Source organism: Aplidium turbinatum, chromosome 9 (assembly GCF_918807975.1).
Source record: "Aplidium turbinatum chromosome 9, kaAplTurb1.1, whole genome shotgun sequence".
NCBI classification, from domain to species: Eukaryota; Metazoa; Chordata; class Ascidiacea; order Aplousobranchia; family Polyclinidae; genus Aplidium; species Aplidium turbinatum.
In genome coordinates, this window is record NC_137480.1 from 7,623,313 (window position 1) to 7,648,206 (window position 24,894).

Here is a 24,894-nt window from a genome sequence, read left to right on the forward strand (position 1 = left end):
TGGGGTCAAAAGTGAGGCAGGGGTGATGACAGTAAAATCCCTAGGGTCGTCACTCAAAGGTACCAAAGGGCGTTCGTTCACGATCTGAACGGCACTGCCTGTGTACGTAAGCAGTTCAATAAAATTGGGCTTACGTATTGAAGAGTCCAAAATGTGAAAAAAGTACTTGGTCATATAACCCACGAAACCAAATCTACTAAGCCGAAATCTAGCCAAGACATCTACCAGAGGGTTTAACAAGTCAGGACCCGAAAACATTACATCATTAACACAAGTTCCTCGAAATTCAGACTTGCCATCGTAAACAATACGCTTTTTTAATTGTGACGTCACAAAGTATGGTAATTACCATTCAAATCCCTTGACATTTCCTGCTTCATCAGCACGCTCAATATAGCCATTTGATTTAAGATCTTTCATGGTGTCAGTAAGGAAATCACGAAGTTCAGGTTGTTTTAAAACTTTCTTTCTTAAAGCAGCAGCTCTATCTGACGCCAACACAAAGTTGTTAGGTAGATCAATATCTTCCTTCAACGGAACAGGTATCTCAAATCGACCATCTTTCAACTCAATATTCGGTTCTAACAAGTTCTCTAGCCAAATTATCATTGCGAGACAATTCACAGGTTTCATTTTGCAAAGTCAAATCCTGAATGACTTTATTCAGGTCTGCTATTTCCATATCACGAGACTCAATTTTACGCTGAAAGCCAGAGATGACATCCGACTCTGAAGACGTCTGCACTCTGCACACGTTAGCAACGCTTTCATCTAAGGGTGACTTACCACCACAAGCCAACCAGCCGAGAGGAGTGAGTAAAGCATGCGGTTCACTACGATTTTCACCAACACGCTCTTTTTTGGCCCACATCAAATAAGCGTTATCGTTGCCAATCAGTACATCTACAGTACTACAATCATTCAAATGAAACATATTCACGTCATGAAAATGACGAAAACCACTTAAATCCTGCTTATGTGGTAAAGTTTTAACATCGTCAGCCCAAGCTGGGTTAACCACCGAAGTTATATCACAAAACAGTTCATCTGTCTCTAACGACTGGATGTTGAGTTTAACAAGGTCAGCACAAGTAGCTTTCTGACCAGCCAGGGTATCCATTTTAAACGACGCTTTATCGTACGGTTTAAGATCAAGTTCACACACCAAATCACTCGAAACAAACGTCAACTGCAAACCAGGATCATGCTGACAATACACCAACTTCGATTTGCCAGTCATTGGATTCAAAACACGAGCAGCAGAAACGCGGTTAAAAGCTGCTTTAACATTTCCAATCTTAACATTACGCACAGGAACTCTGGCACCAGCATCATCTTTGCTGATCGAATCCAGAGAATCACGTGACGTCACATAAAAATCATGCAGAAGAAAATAGTGTTTCCTATCGTTGTTAGGCCCACACTGATGACAGTTGTTTGCATGATTACAGTCCCTAACCATATGCTGGCGCAAACAATTCAGGCATTTGCCAGCTTTCACAATGACATCTCTCCGATCTTTGGGTGTCAAGCGCAAAAATTCTTTACAATTAGACAAAAAATGATATTCAACTTGACCACGTGACGAACAATAAATACATGCCGGTAGGTCTTTACGTCTAGCCTCACCACCGCGCGGTGCGCCAACAGCAGTCGAGTACTGCGAACTACCTGAAATCACATTATCATGGGGTTTTACCGACGTCTGCCTAACCGGACATGAAGGCAATTTTCCTTTGCCAAACTTTTTAAAATGCTGCGACTCACCAGAATCGCCCATTAGCATAATGCTAAAATCAGTCGACTTGCGCGTTTCCTCCCGTACTACAAATTCAAACAAACTCTGAAAAGTAGGCTCATCAGTACCACCATACTGATCACCTAAAAAGTCAAGATAACGCTGCTTAGCGTCAAACGGGAGTCGCTTAGCCAAATCCAAAACAAAACGTCCTTCCAATTTGTCGCGCTGACCATAAGCTTGCGCGTAAAGTAAACACTGCGACAATTCATCTTTAAACTCTTTCAAATCACTGGAAGAGATTGAATTCAATTTGCTACCATAGCGATACTTTCTAATTTCCGGTTCTGCGAAAAGACCTCCACGAACCCCAAAACGCTGGGACAAGCGAGCTAACGACATTTCTATCCTGTCTTCTTCTGACAAGCCAGGAGTGTCGGAAACCAAATTAGCAATCGTTTGCGCAGCTGTTCTAACACAAGCTGCTTGTAACAAAGTCAAACGAGTTCCTTTATAGGGTGAAGCTGCCATTAAGGCCGTAACACGATTTTTAAAGAAGATAAATGGCATATTATTACCATCGTAACCAATCAAGGCCGCCTTATCGAAAAACGTCCTACTATTTTGGTATTCAAAAAAGCAATCCTGTTGTTGAGAACTCGATTTAGCGGAAGAAGACAAACTATATCCCTTAAGGGGCTGAGGGGGCTCAGTCACATGCACAGCCCGATCACGATCCTTACACACATTAAAGTCGGGAGACGCGATACGCCTCTCACAACCACCCAAATTACGTGTTGCTGGGCGATCAAAACCTAGCGGCACAGAAAACTGTGAAGGGGGCAAAGCATTACTGCTAATGGCGGCCCCGTGACCTGTACGCTCTGGGGGAGGAGTTCGGTTATAATTCACAGGCCTTGGCTCTACAGCATTCGGAAGACCCTTAGCCGCGGCCCCGAGACCTCCTGAAACAGTTTAAAAACGTGTGGAATTCACTGGTCCACTTACAGATTGAACAGGCGTCTGGAAAAGGTTAGGTAAATTAAACCGTGATTGATGTTCACTTCTGGAATGCCTAGAAGATCCCTTCTTAGAGCTACGCCGGGAGCCCACATCTGATCGATATTCAGCCAAAGCTACCTCTTTACGTTGTTCAGCCCTCAACTGTGCGTCTTTGAGTGTGAACTCAGCAGCTCTCGCTTCGGCTTTCGCGGCAGCCTCAGCTCGTACGGCCTCAGCTCTCGCGGCGGCCTCAGCAGCTCTCACTTCGGCTCTCGCGGCAGCCTAAGCTCGTATGGCTTCAGTTCTCGCGGCGGCCTCAGCAGCTCTCGCTTCGGCCTCAACTCGTATGGTCTCAGCTCTCATGGCGGCCTCAGCAGCTCTCGCTTCGGCGTCAGCTTGTATCTGGAGCTCCTCTCGTCTTAGCTGCAGGTTAATTTGTGCAACTATCCGTGACAAGCTCACAGACATCCTAGTGCTTACATTTGAGGCGCTATCCTCAGGATGTATGTCAGCCTCCAACCTATCTGAGAACTCATTTTCTTTTTGTTCGAAGTTATTTTTTAACGAGTTAAATTCGAGATCTACCCTATCACGAAATTCTGCCAAGATTGCAGAGTTAAAAATTTTAGTCAAAAGAGCATGGAAATGCCGTAATTCCTCTTCCAAAGTAGAGAACTTAGATCTAAAAATTAACAGTTCCTGCTTATCACTCAAAGAACCTAGGGCTACAGAAAGTTCCCCAATTTGAGTCAAAATATCCCGTCTAAGATGCCGGGCCTCTCGAACTGACTTAGCCTCATCGTTACTGGGTCCCTCCGCAGAATGGCCTGCCCGACCGCAAAGAACACCATCAGGCTTAAACTCAGTCGAGTCGACGGCGGCCGAGTCCCTGTCGCCACCGAGTGTGGACATATTAAATGTTGGGGCTAAATTTAACATTTAAATTTAAGTTACACAAACACACAAAATTATTACAGTAGTTATAAAAAACTTAACTGCAAAGACCGTAAAAATACAAAAAAGAATTTAAATGCACGATACCGTAGCTGTACGAGTATATGAAGTCCAAAAGTCCACAAAACTTGCTTGGATTCTTCGACTTGAATCTTCAAGCACAGATCGATTGTCTTTACTCTTCTTTCTTGCCAATGAATGTCAAAGTTATTTTTCTTCAGTACCAAACTGAGAAGAAATGTCTTTAATTTTCTTTTGCTTCTGTAGACTACCAACCAACAAGATCTTCGTTTATTATTTCTTTGCTTCTGTAGCCTACCAACCAACAACTTCGTCTTTTATTTTTTTATGCCTTCAAGTGCTTCTTGGCCTACCAGCTAACAAAAACGTCTTTTATTTTTTATGGTCACAGCGGTAAACCATAATCTCTTTGTGGGAAAATTGTAACATAAGATTCCCGAATCCGTTCGTCTGAATGTAATGACCGAACAAGAAACACTCCTTTGAAACGTCTATTCAAACTTGTATTTCTGTAAAATTAGCCCGCGGCTATCGAAATCGAGATGCAACGCCGTACACCTCTCAAAAACTGTCACTACAGAACAAACTACTTAGATAAAAGACGGAAAATTTGTCCAGCTAGCAAGCACCAAGCAAACAGTTAAACTTGCGACTGACTTCCAACAAACAATTTTACGAATGACTAGAATAATTTGCGATATCTCAAATGCACGTACACAGTAACTGTGACGCAATAATGAAAGACATTGTCACGCAATTCAAACCCGTGTTCAAAGCGGCTGATGCAATATTTCATCAGGTCTTACGAACGATGGTGCAATATTTGGACATTTTCTAGCAATTTCCATGACGTAAGATGCCAGCTAGGTTAAGTAGACCATAACGGTTTTTATATGACGTTTGATTTGGTGAACAATTGGCTGGAACAACCAGAACTTCTCATGTTGAAGCTCCTCCAACGATGCTCAACGTTGCTCAGTAGCTGGGACAGAGCCTGTGGATAAGCGGCGTGTCGTAGCCTTTGGTCACAGCGGTAAACCATAATCTCTTCGTGGGAAAATTTTAACATAAAGTTCCCGAATCCGTTCGTCTGTATATAATGACCGAAGAAACACACACTTGAACTTCTTTTCAAACAGTGTATTTCTGTAAAATTAGCCCGCGGCTATCGAAATGGGGTGCAACGCGATACACCTCTAAAACTGTCACTACGATACAGATTACTTGGATAAAAGACGGAGAATTTGTCCAGCTAGCAAGCACCAAATAAACCAGTTAAATGTGCGACCGACTTCCAACACACAACTTCAAGAATAAATCAGAAAAATTTGTGATAACTCAAAGGCACGCCAGCAGTAGCGCGACGCAACATTTCATGTTTAAACCGGTTTCAACAGGTTTGACACAGGTCTTACGAACGATGGCGCAATTTTGGCTCATGTTTTAGGAATTTCCATGACGTGATATTCAGTAGACTTGAACGGTTTTTATATGACGTTTGATTAGGCGAACAACCGTCTGGAACATCGCGGCCCCTAGTTATGACAGTCTGACATGGCATAACTAAAAAAGAATTGACGACAATTGTGAACCAATGAATAAAAACACATGATACACAAATTGTTTGAATCACTCACGTTACGTTTAAGTTAATACGCAAATACAAAGGGCATGCAAAGAATGAACAGCAATAAGAATAAACACGACGATACATGAAATTGGTACCATAGGTATTAGGTACACGCAAAAAATGACGCTATATACAATGGTTGCGATAATAACCGACTGTTCTGGGCTCAAACAAGTGTCGGCCACCGCAGACAAAACCAGGCTCAAACCCTAACACTTAGGTGTTCTTTACGGGGGCGAGGCACGAAATATCCCTCAACACATAGTCTACTTTCACTTTCCCCGTACTCTCATCATAGTTGCAGACGGCAATTTTAGCTCTACGAACCACAGGCTTTCCTTTCCTAATTTGTGGAACTACCTCATGCACCCTCCCAAGTTGATACTTCCCACGTTTACCAATGTCCTGGAGAGAACCTACCACTACAAGTTGACCAGGCTCCAAATTCTCGGCCATTTTTAGCCATTTTTTCCGGCCCTGAAGACCTGGCAAGTAAAAATCGATCCATTTACTCCAAAACTGATGAGAAAGTGACAAATTGAACCGATAATCCCTTCTTAATTGGTCACGATCATGTGGTTGCCCAACAGCACAGTATGGATCTAAGTATGGGGTCAAAAGTGAGGCAGGGGTGATGACAGTAAAATCCCTAGGGTCGTCACTCAAAGGTACCAAAGGGCGTTCGTTCACGATCTGAACGGCACTGCCTGTGTACGTAAGCAGTTCAATAAAATTGGGCTTACGAATTGAAGAGTCCAAAATGTGAAAAAATGCGATTTTAAATTGTTTAACCATTGCCTCCCAGGCGCCACCTTGCGCCGGAGCATACGAAGGTATAAATTCCCAGTTTATCTCTCTCTGTCTCAGGGCGTTGTGAAATTCAGCTGATTCTATCAACTCGGGTAACTTCTTAGATGCTGCCTGAAAGGTACTTCCATTGTCGGAATAGATAGCATTAACCTGCCCACGTAAATCTGTAAACCTTGTAAAGGCAAGTAAAAAATCACTCAGCGACAATGACGTAACCAGCTCAACATGAATAGCGCGAGATGCCATACATGTGAACAAGAGTTTCCAAGCTTTTTTGTGACTTCTACCTTCAACAAAGGTTAAAGGTCCAAGATAGTCTAAGCCTCAATCAAAAAAGGGTTTCCTATGCGCAGTTGTGCGAGACAAAGGTAAATCAGACATGAGCTGCCTTATAGGCCGTGCTTTCTCAATCGCACATACACCACAATCATTAAGATACCTCTTCACGGAGGCATTACCATTAGCGATCCAAAACTTCTGTCGCGTAGACAACAAAGTGTGCTGTACTCCACAGTGCGCATTTCCATTATGATGCGACAGTACAACAAGCCTAGTGAAGGGGTGCTTCGAAGGCAAAACAATCGGATGCTTTGCTTCAAGAGAGATCTCGGGAGAATTACTTAAGCGCCCTTCAATGCGGATTACACCAGCGTCATCTACACAAGGTCTGTACTTTTTAAGTGAACGTAATTCTTTCAAGCGTTCCTTCTCACGTTGCGAAGCGCCAACACTACCTCGCTTTATCACTTCCTCAAGGGCATCCGGCGATCGTTTGGTCATTAAATGTACCACATCGCCATACACGCTCTTCTGAACAAACTTCACAGCCAATTCTGAAGCACTGTTAAGATAAGATGCATCCAGTTTTGGCTTCACAAAGCTACGCTTTCTCGTTTTACAGCACAAAAATTCAACAAAAGCAACCAAATAAGCGATTCTCTTTTTCATAACATACAAAGAAGGTGCGGCCTCGATCAATCTGTGAAGACCACCCTGTCCAACGTCAAGCGACTCCTCTTCGTCACGAAGATATAGGCTATGGACAGGTACTGGAGTGGCATTTTCTACAGATGGAATTTCCTCACACTGGTAGAGAAGACTAGAACCATTTAACCACAACTCTCGAAATTCTTTCTTTGTAATAAGATTTGGTCTTGTGCCAACATCAGCTGGGTTCATATCGGTAGGGCAAAAACGCCAATCCTGGGCTCCAGACAACAATAAAATATGCTCAACTCGACGCGTAATAAACTTATTCAAACGTAAATCAGGGTTTTTAACCCACTGCAACACAGTACGAGAATCACACCAAAAATACTTAAGGCAGTCGGGCATCTTCAATGCCTCGTAGGCCTGCTTCACGAGTCTTGCTGTATTCAAAGCGGCAACAAGCTCTTTCCTAGCTATCGGCCAAGAAAACTGATTTTTTACAACAATGGTAGATTTACCCAGAACGAAAGACACACTCGGAACTCCGTTAACCAGTCTACGTAAGTAAACAACAGAAGAGAAAGCTTGATTCGAAGCATCACTAAACCCATGCAATTGATATGAAACAATATCATCCGGACTGCACACACCAGAGTTTGCAGAATACCATCTCGGTAACGAAAAATCCTTAAGCAGGTCCAAAGAGCGAAGCCACGACTCCCACTCTTTAACAAAGCTATCAGGGACCTCGGTGTCCCAATCAAACTTGTCTATCGCCAATTGCTGAAGTATAAGGCGTGCTTTTAGAAAAAATGGCGCTCCAAAGCCTAGCGGATCAAAATTTTGTCCAAGCTGACTGAGCATACTTCGGCGCGTGTGTTTAGCTAAGGGCTTTAAGGAACATGCGATACGCATCTCGTCAGACTCGGTTTGCCACACACAACCCAATGTCTTCGCTGATGGCAAAGTCATATTTTCAGTCTGAAAGTCAATGTCACGAATCAAAGGTGAAAGCATCTCATTATCCAAATTTGACAAGACAATCATAGCCTCCTTGTTAGCACTCCACTTACCAAGTTTAAACCCACGGCTATCAAACAAAGCAATTGATTCATGAGTGATTTGCTGAGCTTCCTCTAAGCTATCAGCCGAAAATATAAAATCATCCATGTACATATTATTTGCAATATTGCAGAGAGTCAATTCACCAGCACTACTGGGATTCTGCTCGATCATTTTCTTTATAGCCAAGCAAGCGATATACGGGCTACTCTTTATTCCCCAAGGGTGTACACAAAAACGAAATGGTACCATCCTACCATTTTCAAGGTCATCATCTTCAAACCACAATATACGAAACAAATCCCTTTGCGACTCAGGTAACTTTATTTGAAAGAAGCATTTAGTCACATCAGCCATGAGACCAAATCTACCAAGCCGAAATCTAGCCAAGACATCTACCAGAGGGCTTAACAAGTCAGGACCCGAAAACATTACATCATTAACACAAGTTCCTCGAAATTCAGACTTGCCATCGTAAACAATGCGCTTTTTTAATTGTGACGTAACAAAGTATGGTAAATACCATTCAAATCCCTTGACATTTCCTGCTTCACCAGTACGCTCAATATAGCCATTTGATTTAAGATCTTTCATGGTGTCAGTAAGGAAATCACGAAGTTCAGGTTGTTTTAAAGCCTTCTTCCTTAAAGCAGCAACTCCATCTGACGCCAACACAAAATTGTTAGGTAGATCAATATCTTCCTTCAACGGAACAGGTATCTCAAATCGACCATCTTTCAACTCAATATTCGGTTCGACAAGTTCTCTAGCCAAAATATCATTGCGAGACAATTCACAGGTTTCATTTTGCAAAGTCAAATCCTGAATGACTTTATTCAGGTCTGCTATTTCCATATCACGAGACTCAATTTTACGCTGAAAGCCAGAGATGACATCCGACTCTGAAGACGTCTGCACTCTGCACACTTTAGCAACGCTTTCATCTAAGGGTGCCTTACCACCACAAGCCAACCAACCGAGAGGAGTGAGCAAAGCATGTGGTTCACTACGATTTTCACCAACACGCTCTTTTTTTGCCCACATCAAATAAGCGTTGTCGTTGCCAATCAGTACATCTACAGTACTACAATCATTCAAATGAAACATATTCACGTCATGAAAATGACGGAAACCACTTAAATCTTGTTTATGCTGTAAAGTTTTAACATCGTCAGCCCAAGCTGGGTTAACCACCGAAGTTATATCACAAAACAGTTCATCTGTCTCTAACGACTGGATGTTGAGTTTAACAAGGTCAGCACAAGTAGCTTTCTGACCAGCCAGGGTATCCATTTTAAACGACGCTTTATCGTACGGTTTAAGATCAAGTTCACACACCAAATCACTCGAAACAAACGTCAACTGCGAACCAGGATCATGCTGACAATACACCAACTTCGATTTGCCAGTCATTGGATTCAAAACACGAGCAGCAGTAACGCGGTTAAAGGCTGCTTTAACATTTCCAATCTTAACATTACGCACAGGAACTCTGGCACGAGCATCATCTTTCCCAACCGAATCCAGAGAATCACGTGACGTCACATAAAAATCATGCAGAAGAAAATAGTGTTTCCTATCGTTGTGAGGCCCACACTTACGACAGTTATTTGCATGAACGCAATCCCTAACCATATGCTGGCGCAAACAATTCAAGCATTTGCCAGCTTTCACAATGACATCTCTCCGATCTTTAGGTGTCAAGCGCAAAAATTCTTTACAATTAGACAAAAAATGATATTCAACTTGACCACGTGACGAACAACAAATGCATGCCGGTAGGTTTTTACGTCTGGCTTCACCACCGCGCGGTGCGCCAACAACAGTCGAGTACTGCGAACTCCCTGACATCACATCATCGTGGGGTTTTACGGACGTCTGCCTAACCGGACATGAAGGCAATTTTCTTTTGCCAAACTTTTTAAAATGCTGCGACTCACCAGAATCGCCCATTAGCATAATGCTAAAATCAGTCGACTTACGCGTTTCCTCCCGTACTACAAATTCAAACAAACTCTGAAAAGTAGGCTCATCAGTGCCACCATACTGATCACCTAAAAAGTCAAGATAACGCTGCTTAGCGTCAAACGGGAGTCGCTTAGCCAAATCCAAAACAAAACGTCCTTCCAATTTGTCACGCTGACCATAAGCTTGCGCGTAAAGCAAACACTGCGATAATTCATCTTTAAACTCTTTCAGATCACTGGAAGAGGTCGAAGTCAATTTGCTACCATAGCGATACTTTCTAATTTCCGGTTCTGCAAAAAGACCTCCACGAACCCCAAAACGCTGGGACAAGCGAGCTAACGACATTTCTATCCTGTCTTCCTCTGACAAGCCAGGGGTGTCAGAAACCAAATTAGCAATCGTTTGCGCAGCTGTCCTAACACAAGCTGCTTGTAACAAAGTTAAATGAGTCCCCTTAAAGGGCGAAGCTGCCATTAAGGCCGTAACACGATTTTTAAAGAAGATAAATGGCATATTATTACCATCGTAACCAATCAAGGCCGCCTTATCGAAAAACGTCCTACTATTTTGGTATTCAAAAAAGCAATCCTGCTGTTGAGAACTCGATTTAGCGGGAGAAGACAAGCTATATCCCTCAAGGGGCTGAGTGGGCTCAGTCACGTGCACGGCCCGATCACGATCCTCACACACGTTAAAATCAGGAGACGCGATACGCCTCTCACAACCACCCAAATTACGTGTAGCTGGGCGATCAAAACCTAGCGGCGCAGAAAACTGTGAAGGGGGCAAAGCATTACTACTAATGGCGGCCCCGTGACCTGTACGCTCTGGGGGAGGACTTCGGTTGTAATTCGCAGACCTTGGCTCTACAGCATTCGGAAGACCCTTAGCCGCGGCCCCGAGACCTCCTGAAACAGCTGGAAAACGTGTGGATTGCCCTGGTCCACTCACAGATTGAACGGGCGTTTGGAAAAGGTTATGTAAATTAAACCGCGATTGATGTTCATTTCTGGAATGCCTAGAAGAGCCCTTCTTAGAGCTACGCCGAGAGCCCACCTCTGATCGATATTCAGCTAAAACTACCTCTTTACGTTGTTCAGACCTCAACTGAGCGTCTTTGAGTGCGAACTCAGCAGCTCTCGCGGCTGCCTCAGCTGCTCTCGCTTCGGCCTCAGCTCTCGCGGCAGCCTCAGCTCGAATGGCCTCAGCTCTCGCGGCAGCCTCAGCAGCTCTCGCTTCGGCCTCAGTTCTCGCGGCAGCCTCAGTTCGTATGGCCTCAGCTCTCGCGGCAGCCTCAGCAGCTCTCGCTTCGGCCTCAGCTTGTATCTGGAGCTCCTCTCGTCTTAGCTGCAGGTTAATTTGTGCCACTATCCGAGACGAAGTCCTAGACATCCTAGTGCTTACATTTGAGGCGCTATCCTCAGGATGTATGTCAGCATCCAACATATCTGAGAACTCACTTTCTTTTTGTTCAAAGTTATTTTTTAACGAGTTAAATTCGGGATCTACCCTATCACGAAGTTCTGCCAAGATTGCAGAGTTAAAGATTTTAGTCAAAAGAGCATGGAAATGCCGTAATTCCTCTTCTAAAGTAGATAACTTAGATCTAAAAATTAACAGTTCCTGCTTATCACTCAAAGAACCTAGGGCTACAGAAAGTTCCCCAATTTCAGTCAAAATATCCCTTCTAAGATGCCGGGCCTCTCGAACTGACTTAGCCTCATCGTTACTGGGCCCCTCCCCAGAATGGCCTGCCCGACCGCAAAGAACATCATCAGGCTTAAACTCAGTCGAGTCTACGGCGGTCGAGTCCTTGTCGCCACCGAGTGTAGACATATTAAATGTTGGGGCTAAATTAACAATTAAAAAAAAATTAAGTTACACAAACACACAAAATTATTAGGCTACAGTAGTTATAAAAAACTTAACTGCAAAGACCGTAAAAATACAAAAAAAAAGAATTTAAATGCACGATACCGTAGCTGTACGAGTATGAAGTCCTAAAGTCCACAAAACTTGCTTGGATTCTTCCACTTGAATCTACAAGCACAGATGGATTGTCTTTTAATCTTCTTTCTTGCCAATGAATGTCAAAGTTATTTTTCTTCTGTACCAAACTGAGAAGAAATGTCTTTACTTTTCTTTTGTAAGAGTGTAGACTACCAACCAACAAATCTTCTTTTATTATTTCTTGTACTTCTAAGTAGTTCTTCTGCACTGGCTGACAACAAACACGTCGTTTATTTTTATGCCTTCAAGTGCTTCTTGGCCTACCAGCTAACAAGAACTCGTCTTTTATTTTTTATGCTTTAATTTCTTCTTGACCTACCAACTGACAAGAACTCGTCTTTTATTTTTTATGGTCACAGCGGTAAACCATAATCTCTTCGTGGGAAAATTTTAACATAAAGTTCCCGAATCCGTTCGTCTGTATATAATGACCGAAGAAACACACACTTGAACTTCTTTTCAAACAGTGTATTTCTGTAAAATTAGCCCGCGGCTATCGAAATGGGGTGCAACGCGATACACCTCTAAAACTGTCACTACGATACAGATTACTTGGATAAAAGACGGAGAATTTGTCCAGCTAGCAAGCACCAAATAAACCAGTTAAATGTGCGACCGACTTCCAACACACAACTTCAAGAATAAATCAGAAAAATTTGTGATAACTCAAAGGCACGCCAGCAGTAGCGCGACGCAACATTTCATGTTTAAACCGGTTTCAACAGGTTTGACACAGGTCTTACGAACGATGGCGCAATTTTGGCTCATGTTTTAGGAATTTCCATGACGTAATATTCAGTAGACTTGAACGGTTTTTATATGACGTTTGATTAGGCGAACAACCGTCTGGAACAGCCTTGTCAACACAAACGTAACCAATTTTTTATCATCTTTTTCTGTCTGTGGAAGTGAAACGAAAGCTGTTCGAAACAAACTTTTTTTGTTTGTTAGTCCAGAGAAATGACTTACAATCCCTATGGCGCGGTAAGCACTTAAACATAAACATGTTTGGTAAGACAAATCAATCATTCCACCCAGGGCCTCCGAGAGAAATCAGCATTGGTCGGGAAACAATACGAAAAATGGGCCCCATAATATTTTTTTGCAAATATTGCGTTGCATGTTCGTGTTAAGCTAAAATTAGCCTACTTTCCGCAGCATGAAAAGAACTTCGTTCAATGTAAAAATCATCAATAATCACTGGATTTCACTTGCAGCAAAAATGCCATTGAAGCAAACTATTTTGTCTAGAAAGCTTTGTAAACACACAATAGCAACGCAACGAAAATAGTTCAACCAAGCATTTATTTCAGGAGTATCCAAACTTTTTTCCACGCGAGCCAGATTTGATAATAAGTGTTCGCGGGCCAACAGCCACAATAATTTTTCTGAAAACTGCAAGTTGAATTTATATGATTTTTGTGTGTTTGCAGGCCAAAAATAACACATTGTACAACAACAGGCGCGGGCCATACAAAAACGTCTCGTGGGCCAGAGTTAGCCCGCGGGCCGGACTTTGGACATCCCTGATTTGATTCAACCCTGTCTGGACTTTTTGCAATGCAAAGTTACGGATCTCAGCATCAAATGATAAAATTTTGCGACGTCTGAATTGATGCACAACATGTATAGTTAAGCTTTTCAATCGGTTTTGAGTCCAGGGCCTCCGAGAGAAATCAGCACTGGTCGGGAAACAACACGAAAAATGGGCCCCATAATATTTTTTAGCAAATATTGCATTGCATGTTCGTGTTAAGCTGAAATTAGCCTACTTTCCTCAGCATGAAAAGAACTTCGTTCAATGTAAAAATCATCAATATATAATCACTGGATTACACTTGCAGCAAAAATGCCATTGAGGCAAACTATTTTGTCTAGAAAGCTTTGTAAACACACAATAGGCCTACAGGCAACGAAAATAGTTCAACCAAGCATTTAATTCAGGAGTGTCCAAACTTTTTCCCACGCGAGCCAGTCTTGATAATAAGTGTTCGCGGGCCAACAGCCACAATAATTTTTCTGAAAACTGCAAGTTGAATTTATATGATTTTGGTGTGTCTGCAGGCCAAAAATAACACATTGTACAACAGGCGCGGGCCATACAAAAACGTTTCGTGGGCCGGAGTTGGTCCGCGGGCCGGACTTTGGACATCCCTGATTTAATTCAACCCTTTCTGGACTTTTTGCAATGTTACGGATCACAGCATCAAATGATAAAATATTGCGACGTCTGAATTGATGCACAACATGTCTAGTTAGGCTTTTCAATCGGTTTTGAGTCATGGTCATAGGCCCACTGGAGCGCAAACAATTCTTTACAAATTTCAGGAATTGCTGAAACCACGTTCTCAAAGCACAACCGTTGGAGGTAGCTACCGGAACAAAAAAAAAAATCATAACAAAATTATTTGGAAAAACCTTTCGAAAGTTGCAATCAATGATTCCTTGTGTAGAGATTATGGGGTGGTTCGTTCTGGTTTGCAGCTGAAGTTTGCTGTCAATTTCTGTCAAAAGTACCAACTCATCCAAAATGTCTTGAAAAATGTCATTGTTGTAGCCTACAAATGGTTTCAATTTGTCCCACATGCCCGCAACTGCACAACAGACATACGATGAAATTTTCATGGAACTTCAAACTCATCGACGATATGTTTAAGTTTGTTGATAGATTTGTCAATTCCAACAACGATCGAATCCTTTGCAATGTACGGTAGGTAGAATACATTTCCTTCGAATGATTCAGCTAGTTAAGTGGAGTTATAAAAGCGTTCTGTCCTCAGGAAAACAAAGTCATTTTCTTTTAAATTTATAATTGCCACTGCAACTTTAGCTTGCGAGTAGTAGCCTGCTGTTCTCAGCTTTCTCTTACTTAGATTACATCTTCCTTTAATTTCATTAAATTCATCAGGGAATCTTGTTTAGGACCGTAATCCACATAATGCAAAGCAGTCACAAATTTAAAACTGCTAGTTGTAGGCTACTTTAGTGTTGACTCAGCTTCCGATCAAGCTCTTGTTGGTTCTAACTTGATGCATTTAGAAACGTCTTTAGAGCTTCAGTTGCAAAAGGGTAATGTAAAGCATTGGGTTTGACTGCACCCCGCCTTGATTACATTCTCGAAGTCAATTTTCTTTGCAAGATGATAGGACAGCTTTTTTTAGATTTTTCGGAAATTTTTCTGTGACTGGTCTATACCTTTAAAGATGCCACAACAAGCTTACAGATAATTAATCAATTACTCCAAAAAGGATAAGATATTTGAACAACGCTGTCTGTAGGCAACATTATGAATTCCAACTAGATTTAAGCAACAACATCCATAAAGAAAAAACTCACTACCTTCCAAATCACATCATGAGAAGCATGACCAACAAAAGGCTACTTGACCACATGAAAACAGAAGATCTTTTAACTATGACAAAATTACATCCAATTCCAGCAATAAGTTAATAAAATCAAAAGTTTTAAAACTGTTCGGCCACATTAAAAGATCACAATTCGGAATCAGCAAAGTTTGCACAGAAGGAAAAGTAGAAGGAAAAAGAAAACGTGGCAGACAACCAAAACGATGGCAAGACAACATCCAATCATGGACCGGACTCAACTTGGCGACACTGGACGAGCTGGCTCAAAATCGTCACTCTTGGAAGCAAATAACCCATGTTGATGCGCAATGTGATGCAGGCGGAGATAATGACTGATGATGATGATGATGATGATGATCCATAAACAAAAAATATACAGGATTTACTTTCTTTAATCGTGCTTGGACTGATACCTTTAACTTTCACAGATAACTTATGTTGGATACAACATCCTATGCCTGGCCAACGCAGATTTTGAAGTTAAGGTTCAGTTGTCAAGCAAAAATAGTTCCCGCTTAGCTGACACAGCGCCAGTTTTCAAGTTGAAACTATCAATACAATCGAAACCGTTCAGTGATACAGAAATCATTTCAGCTTCAAATTTTACGTCTTGAAGCTGTTCAACATCGCCTACCTTAACACGAAAATGATTTGTTCTTGATGAGAAGCATCGAGAGTGACATTTACAATGATTGAGAAATACTTGGAACTACGCACTTCATTTAAGAATTTGTTGATTATTTAGTTGGTACATTTTTACTTTAGTACTAAAAATGGGCCCCCTCAAAAGTGCAAAAACCAAAAACTACTCGTTTTTCCTTTACAATGTTTTGCTAGGGGGGAAACTGGCCCGACTTCCCCCCCTCTCGGAGCCACTGTTTTGAGTCATCGGTTTTGAGTCATAGCGCAAACAATTCTTTACAAATTTCAGTAATTGCTAAAACCACGTTCTCAAAGCGCAACCGCTGGAGGTAGCTACCGGAACACAAAAAAAATCATAACAAAACTATTTGGAAAACCTTTCGAAAGTGCAATCAATGATTCCTTGTATTGATTATGGGGTGGTTCGTTCTGGTTTGCAGCTGAAGTTTGCTGTGTGGCTTTCTGTCAAAAGTACCACCTCATCCAAAATGTCTTGAAAAATGTCATTGTTGTGTAGCCTACAAATGGTTTAAATTTATCCCACATGCGCGCAACTGCACAACAGACATACGATGAAATTTTCATGGAACTTCAAACTCATCGACGGTATGTTTGAGTTTGTTGATACATTTGTCAATTCCAACAACTATCGAATCCCCTTTGCAATGTACGGTAGGTAGAATACATTTCCTTCGAATGATTCAGCTAGTTAAGTGGAGTGATAAAAGCGTTCTGTCCTCAGGAAAAGAAAATCATTTTCTTTTAAATTTATATTTGCCAGTGGAACTTTAGCTTGCGAGTAGTAGCCTAGCCGACTCTTTTCAGCTTTCTCTTAGGCCTACTTAGATTACATCTTCCTTTAATTTCATCAAATTCATCAGTGAATCTTGTTTAGGACCGTAATCCACAATCCTAGGCTACGAATCCATTTGAAGCTAAACATATATTGTCATCTTATGAAAAGCAGATCAACATGTGGCAGTGAATGTTCATCATGTTCAAAGCAATAACGTAAAGAAGTTTGTAATGTTTAACGATCATGACTTCGTATTAAGATCATAATAATGATATTCAAATAAGCAATTGCTTAACTGGTCGATTATATTGGAAGAACCAAGAAGAAAGCGGAAGATCGAGATTTGTGGAAGCAATTAAACATTACAAACGTAGATGTTGAGATAGCACACGATAATTGTCTTCATGAAGATGATGATGACAATGAACAAGTATGAATAACGATTATATTGAGTGTTTAATTGTGCCCGGCTAGCTCAGTCGGTAGAGCGTTGGACTCTTAATCCAACGGTCGTGGGTTCGAGCCCCACGTTGGGCGAATATTTTTATCGTCAAATGAAGCACCAGCTCATTCTCGTATCATTGCATCATTGTTACCAATTAAAAGTCAAGCTTGCTTGTTTATATCAGCTTTTGTTCAATTTTTAGAGATTTTTCAAAATCTAAAGGTTTACATTGAAATGAATTTCAGGCTTTGTTGTATAGTTATGTAAAATTTTTTGAAATAGTAAAATTGGATAAATTGGCGTCATAAAGTGGGCGGAGCGTTTAGATAAAACTAGAACAATTCATTTTTGCTTCTTGTCTATCGATGGACTTTGTGGCATGCTTTTGTAATCCAGCTAGCCTACTTGGATGCTTGAGTTGGTGGGACGGCTTGAAGCCTGCAGTTCTGCGGCGCCAAGACCTGCTGCTCGATCAGGAACTTGGCCAGACCGTCGATATGAAACGAAACTTCTCATGTTGAAATTCCTCCAACGATGCTAAGATCTTCAACGTTGCTCATTAGCTGGGACAGAGCCTGTGGATAAGCGGCGTGTCGTAGCCTTGTCAACACAAACGTAACCAATTTTTTTATCATCTTTTTTCGTCTGTGGAAGTGAAACGAGAGCTGTTCGAAACAAACGTTTTTTTAAAAGCACTGAAATGTTAGCCCAGAGAAATGACTTACAATCCCTATGGCCCGGTAAGCACTCAAACATAAACATGTTTGGTAAGACAAATCAACCATTGCACCATTCAAAAGTTACAGGAATAGCGTATCAATTCGAATAACCTATCAATCGTATAAATCAGAAGTTATGGAAGAGAAAAAATACACAAAAATTTCTGATACAAAGTAAACCAGTGAATTTTCCGCAGTAGCCAGCCTGGTCTAGTCGGTTAATGTTAGGGAATAGGCCTAAATTTCGATGACGTGGATTTGATTCCCACCCCTGTCATAACTTTTTTCTTCTGTAAATACAAACCAAGTTCAAAGTAAGATCAACTCTCTTGCTGAATGCTAGAAGGGTCACAATTGGACAATAGTCACTTAAACATAATATATTCTGATTGATTAGTGGTGTCTTACATGGAATTGTCATGTTTAAGTGGCTACCCTATAGCCCACTCAATTTCCATTGCACGTTTGTTTCCGACTAAAATCCAAGCTTGCTGGTATACGCCGACGGTCTCATGGTGTAACGGTTAGCACTCAGGACTCTGAATCCTGCGATCCGAGTTCAAATCTCGGTGAGACCTTATTGTTTCTTTGTTGACATTTTATAAAACGACTAATTTTTTTTTATAATAACGAAAGGCAAGTCGAAACATTGTCTTGCATCAAAAGCATTTGGATTTAAATGTCAAATTGGTTGATCGTTACCTAATCAAAGCTTTTATTTTTCACATTCTATATTATGTTCTTTAAAATTTCAATTTTTTTGGGTTTGAGCTTCTGGTCGCGAGGACTAATTTCTTACACCTACAGAATGTTGGCTTATCTCAAACATTACTGAGAGGCTACTAAAAAGCAGCCAATGTTTGGTTCTTTCACCTATCAAGTCACCGTGATACCACACTCACAAGAAGAAAAAAAAGCCACTCTCTGTTTAGTGTGAAGCGCGACCACCATGCGGAAGCGCTTGTCGTAGCAGGATATGCCGATTGGGCGGTTTCGGTGCCAGAAATATAAAAATAAAGCCTATGGTTGCAGTCTCCGACCTACTTTAAATTCATGTCTGCTGGATTACTCGAAATCTATTGTATTTCAACTTTATTACAAATGAAGGGATAAACCAAGCGATCGAAAGCAATTTTTTGATGTGTCCCAATATATAGACACGTCGATCTCATGGTGTAACGGTTAGCACTCAGGAGTTTGAATCCTACGATCCGAGTTCAAATCTCGGTGAGACCTATTGCTTAAAACACATTTGTAAAATTCAAACATTTTTTTGAAATATTGTTTCATTACCAAAAAGTATGAGGCATACCACAAAATGAAGAAAATGGGAAAGACAATGTTGAAAGACACAAGATTTGAAGAAGGATGTCATTTAAATAAGAAGAACGATTTCGCCATGTCAATAGACCTATCTAATCTAAAATATGTCAGGTGTCTGATAGGTTACATCAAATAGAAGATTCATTGATGCAGTAAAACAAAGATTTGTTCAAATGTAAAGACGTTTTAAGGAAAATCCTAGGCTACGAATCCATTTGAAGCTAAACATACTGTCATCTTATGAAAAGCAGATCAACATGTGGCAGTGAATGCTTATTATGTTCAAAATCAAGGCAATAACGTAAAAAAGTTTGTAATGTGAAAAGATCATGACTACGTATAGTGATAATAATAATGATATTCAATTAAGCAATTGCTTAACTGGTCGATTATATTGGAAGAACCAAGAAGAAAGCGGAAGGTCGAGATTTGTGGAAGCAATAAAACATTACAAACGTAGATGTTGAGATAGCACATGATGATTGTCTTCATGAAGATGATGATGATAATGAACATGTATGATTAACGATTATATAGAGTGTTTAATTGTACCCGGCTAGCTCAGTCGGTAGAGCGTTGGACTCTTAATCCAACGGTCGTGGGTTCGAGCCCCACGTTGGGCGAATACTTTTATCGTCAAGTGAAGCACCAGCTCATTCTCGTACATTGCACCATTGTCACCAACTAAAAGTCAAGCTTGCTTGTTTATATCAGCTTTTATACAATTTTTGGAGATTTTTCAAAATCTAAAGGTTTACATTGAAATAAATTTCAGGCTTTGTTGTATAGTTATGTAAAGTTTCTTGAAATAGTAAAATTGGATAAAATGTCGTCACAAAGTGGGCGGGGCGTTTAGATAAAACTAGAACAATGCATTTTTGCTTCTTGTTTATCGATGGACGTTGTGGCATGCTTTTGTAATCCAGTTAGCCTACTTGGATGCTTGAGTTGGTGGGACGGCTTGAAGCCTGCAGCTCTGCAGCGCCAAGACCTGCTGCTCGATCAGGAACTTGGCCAGACCGTCGATATGAACCGAAACTTCTCATGTTGACATTCCTCCAACGATGCTAAGATCATGAACGTTGCTCATTAGCTGGGACAGAGCCTGTGGATAAGCGGCGTGTCGTAGCCTTGTCAACACAAACGTAACCAATTTTTTTATCATCTTTTTCCGTCTGTGGAAGTGAAACGAGAGCTGTTCGAAACAAACGTTTTTTTGGAAGCACTGAAATGTTAGCCCAGAGAAATGACTTACAATCCCTATGGCCCGGTAAGCACTTAAACATAAACATGTTAGGTAAGACAAATCAATCATTACACCATTCAAAAGTTACAGGAATAGCGTATCAATTCGAATAACGTATCAATCGTATAAATCAGAAGTTATGGAAGAGAGAAAATACACAAACATTTCTGATACAAAGTAAAACCAGTGAACTTTCCGCAGTAGCCAGCGTGGTCTAGTCGGTTAATGTTAGGGAATGCAATTCGATGACGTGGATTTGATTCCCACCCCTGTCATAACTTTTTTCTTCTGTAAATACAAACCAAGTTCAAAGTAGGATCAACTCTCTTGCTGAATGCTAGAAAGGTCACAATTGGACAATAGTCACTTAAACATAATATATTCTGATTGATTAGTGGTGTCTTACATGGAATTGTCATGTTTAAGTGGCTACCCTATGGCCCACTCAATTTTCATTGCACGTTTGTTTCCGACTAAAATCCAAGCTTGCTGGTATATCCCGACGGTCTCATGGTGTAACGCAGTGGTTCTCAAACTTTTTTTTGTTGCGACGCCTCTAGAAAAGTTTTCTTGACTTGCGACGCACCAGCAAATAAAAGTAAATGAAGAAACTTATTATTAAAGTTTTGCTTATTGATACAACAACAAAAAACAATGCATATTATATAATGTGACGTGTGGGCTTGTTTGTTTTCACAAAGTTCATTGAATCTAGGGAGAATTTTTGGAATTGCCACACGCATTTTTCTTTCACTGTTTATTCGTGATCGATATTTCGTTTTATGACCGCCAAGGCAGAAAATCCTGCTTCACATAAATACGAGGTGGAGAATGGGATAATAATTTGCAGCGCTTTCTTTCACCAAATCTGGATAATCGTCATTCATTGAATCCAAAAATTTGCCGGATTTTCTACCACGAAAGGATCACGAATCCATTCGTAGTTTAAAAAATTTTCCGGGAAGTATTTTGCAAATTTCGACTCGAGCCGTGGCCTACGCTCGAGCTTGGACAAATGTAATAAATATGCTTCGCAAATTTGAAGGAAAAAAAACGCACTTGTAACCTCAACTCTTCACTGTTTTCAAACTGAAATAACACCAAGAAAAATGATTCAGAGTCAGCAATTTTTTTTGAAGGATAGACATCCAATACTGCGTTAGGGTATCAGCAGTGGCAATTTTTTTAGTTAATTGCGGTGTAATAGCTAAGTGCATGGACACATGTGTCCCAGCAATCATCAAAGGGTTAACCTCATTTTTATAATCTTAAACTGAGTTCAGCCTAGAAACGGAACTATTCTGCGACGCCCTTGGAAAAGTGAAACGACGCACCAGGGCGTCGCGACGCACAGTTTGAGAACTACTGGTGTAACGGTTAGCACTGAGGACTCTGAATCCTGCGATCCAAGTTCAAATCTCGGTGAGACCTTGTTTCTTTGTTGACATTTTATAAAACAACTGATTTTTTGGGTAGTAACGAAAGGCAAGTCGAAACATTGTCTTGCATCAAAAGCATTTGGATTTAAATGTCAAATTGGTTGATCGTTACCTAAACAAAGCTTTTATTTTTCACATTCTATATTATGTTCTTTAAAATTTCAATAACGTTTTCTTTTTTTTGGTTTGAGCTCCTGGTGGCGAGGACTAATTTCTTACACCTACAGAATGTTGACTTATCTCAAACTTCACTGAGAGGCTACTAAAGAGCAGCCAATGTTTGGTTCTCTCATCTACAAAGTCATCGTGATACCACACTCACAAGAAGAAGAAAAAAAACGCGACTCTCTGTTTAGTGTGAAGCTCGACTACCAAGTGGAAGCGCTTGTCGTAGCAAGATATGCCCATTGGACGGTTTCGGCGCCAGAAATACAAAAATAAAGCCTATGGTTGCAGTCTCCGACCTACTTTAAACTCATGTCTGCTGGATTACTCAATATCTATTGTATTTCAACTTTATTGCAAATGAAGTGATAAACCAAGCGATCGAAAGCAATTTTTTGATGTGTCCCAATATTTAGACACGTCGGTCTCATTGTGTAACGATTAGCACTCAGGACTTTGAATCCTGCGATCCAAGTTCAAATATCGGTGAGACCTTATTGTTTCTTTGTTGACATTTTATAAAACAACTGATTTTTTGGGTAGTAACGAAAGGCAAGTCGAAACATTGTCTTGCATCAAAAGCATTTGGATTTAAATGTCAAATTTGTTGATCGTTACCTAATCAAAGCTTTTATTTTTCACATCCTATATTATGTTCTTTAAAATTTCAATTTTTTTTGGTTTGAGCTCCTGGTCGCGAGGACTAAGTTCTTACACCTACAGAATGTTGGCTTATCTCAAACTTTACTGAGAGGCTACTAAAGAGTAGCCAATGTTTGGTTCTTTCATCTATCAAGTCACCGTGATACCACACTCACAAGAAGAAAAAAAGCCACTCTCTGTTTAGTGTGAAGCCCGACTACCATGCGGAAGCGCTTGTCGTAGCAAGATATGCCCATTGGGCGGTTTTTCTAACTTTGGGCAAACAGTTAAATAAATTTTTCTAAAAATTAGATTTTTACGTTTTCTTAACTTTTTTCCTCAGATGACACAATAGGTTTTAACATCCTCACATGTGGAAAAACAAAGTAAATTTGATTTGGAAGAGTTTAGTCAGACTGTTAATTTTTCAATAACAGTCTGATTTAGCGTTTTTCAACTTACTTTTTCTCATTTGCTACTGCTTCCCCAAGGCAACAAAAAAGTTTTATGTCATTAGGAAACCGCAAAAAGTAAAAACACCTAAAAAAATATCAGTCAATCTCCAGCAGTAGCTGTAGTCAAAATCTGCAAAATGTGACAAATCAGGCCGCATCTCCAGGTGGCCATGGTTGGCCTAACTATAAGGTATTGCCCAAGATGTTATTTATTGGGTTTGATTATTCGCTGCAGTCGCATCAAAAAGAGAAAAACTGGCAGGATTTTTCAATTTGTCGGATTTTATTTTGGTTGAATTCATTTGCAACACCAATATAGCTAAAGATATCGGCATAATATCTAAGGTTCCTTTTTGTAGAATACTGCTTTACAAAATGAAGAGATGTTTCATCATTACGTAGGCAGGCCAAGTATGCTACAGTAGCCTACATATGTTTATTTTGTATGTTATTCGCTCTGAGAATGCGCATTGTCACGGTGCGCGAAACGTCAGTGAAGCAATAAACCATCTTGTTTGTTGTTAATTTTACTTTCAATTTCATCAGATGAACGTAGCAACTAGTGCTAGAAACGATAAGTGTCCTGATGAACACCCAAACTTTTCAGTATTCAGTACATATGTTTGTTGATGCTCGTAACTTTTCCAAGAGGAGGAAACTTAAAGAAACCATCGCGTATTCTTTGGATACAGTGCGTTTTTCTCAACTGTGTCTTGAGTTCTAGATCGAAGATTTATTTGATACCGGGCCACAATATTTTTTTCAACGGCCCTAGGTGTGGTAGAAAATACAAATTTCCCAGAACTGTTTTTAGAAAGCAGTTTAAGCGACGTAACTTTGTCAGCTTGAACTTTTTGTTGTCTTACGTCTCGTGCTATGGGCCAACCAGCTCCCTCTATCATTTCTAGATGGCTCGTTATCCAATCGTCCATGCGAGCTTCATACTTGCTACTCCAAATGAAAGAAGCAGATATTTGGGAATCACGAACTCTTTCATTCTTCATTCCCACAGAGCAGTAATTTACTGAAAGCAGCAATTTTGTAGCATTTTACATTTCAAACAAATTTAAAGATTGTAGGCCTAAATAAAGTTAAAATTGCATGATAAAAACATTAATTTTTATTAACGTTTAGCTGTCAAGGCAACAAGTGGTGTGTCGATAGTTTGCATAATCCTTTGATGATAAAAAATTACAAATAATCCGAGTGGTGAGAGCACTGGCACAACGCTCGAAAGGGTGCCGGTTCGACACTGCGTAAAAGCATGCGGCTGTGTATTTAGCAGGACACTTAAAGGCATGCCTGAAGGTGGACAGGATGATTGGCTTCCTTGCCTTCCCGCCCACTTAATCTAAAGCTTCAACCACCGGGCGAAAACCTGGATACGACAAAAATGTAACTGAAAGTAACATGAAACATCGAAAACGATTTAATAAGAGCTTGTTTGTTTGTTTGTTTATCTTTATCCTGCATTGCGGGAAAGCGGACTTGAGCGCTATGCATCGGTGTACGCCTTCCGACATACACCTGAC

The 24,894-nt window shown here is 40.7% G+C and overlaps 3 non-coding genes across 3 annotated transcripts; all 3 read left to right on the forward strand.

Annotated features, from left to right (window-relative positions):
• Window positions 1-17,392: 17,392 nt before the first annotated feature.
• On the forward strand, window positions 17,393-17,465 carry Trnak-cuu (transfer RNA lysine (anticodon CUU)). Its single transcript has one exon. It is a non-coding gene; the product is annotated as a tRNA-Lys (tRNA).
• A 1,133-nt stretch (window positions 17,466-18,598) lies between these two features.
• Window positions 18,599-18,670, forward strand: Trnaq-cug (transfer RNA glutamine (anticodon CUG)). The gene has a single exon. It is a non-coding gene; the product is annotated as a tRNA-Gln (tRNA).
• Window positions 18,671-19,965: 1,295 nt separating this feature from the next.
• Trnak-cuu (transfer RNA lysine (anticodon CUU)) lies at window positions 19,966-20,038 on the forward strand. The gene has a single exon. It is a non-coding gene; the product is annotated as a tRNA-Lys (tRNA).
• The last annotated feature ends 4,856 nt before the right edge of the window (window positions 20,039-24,894 follow it).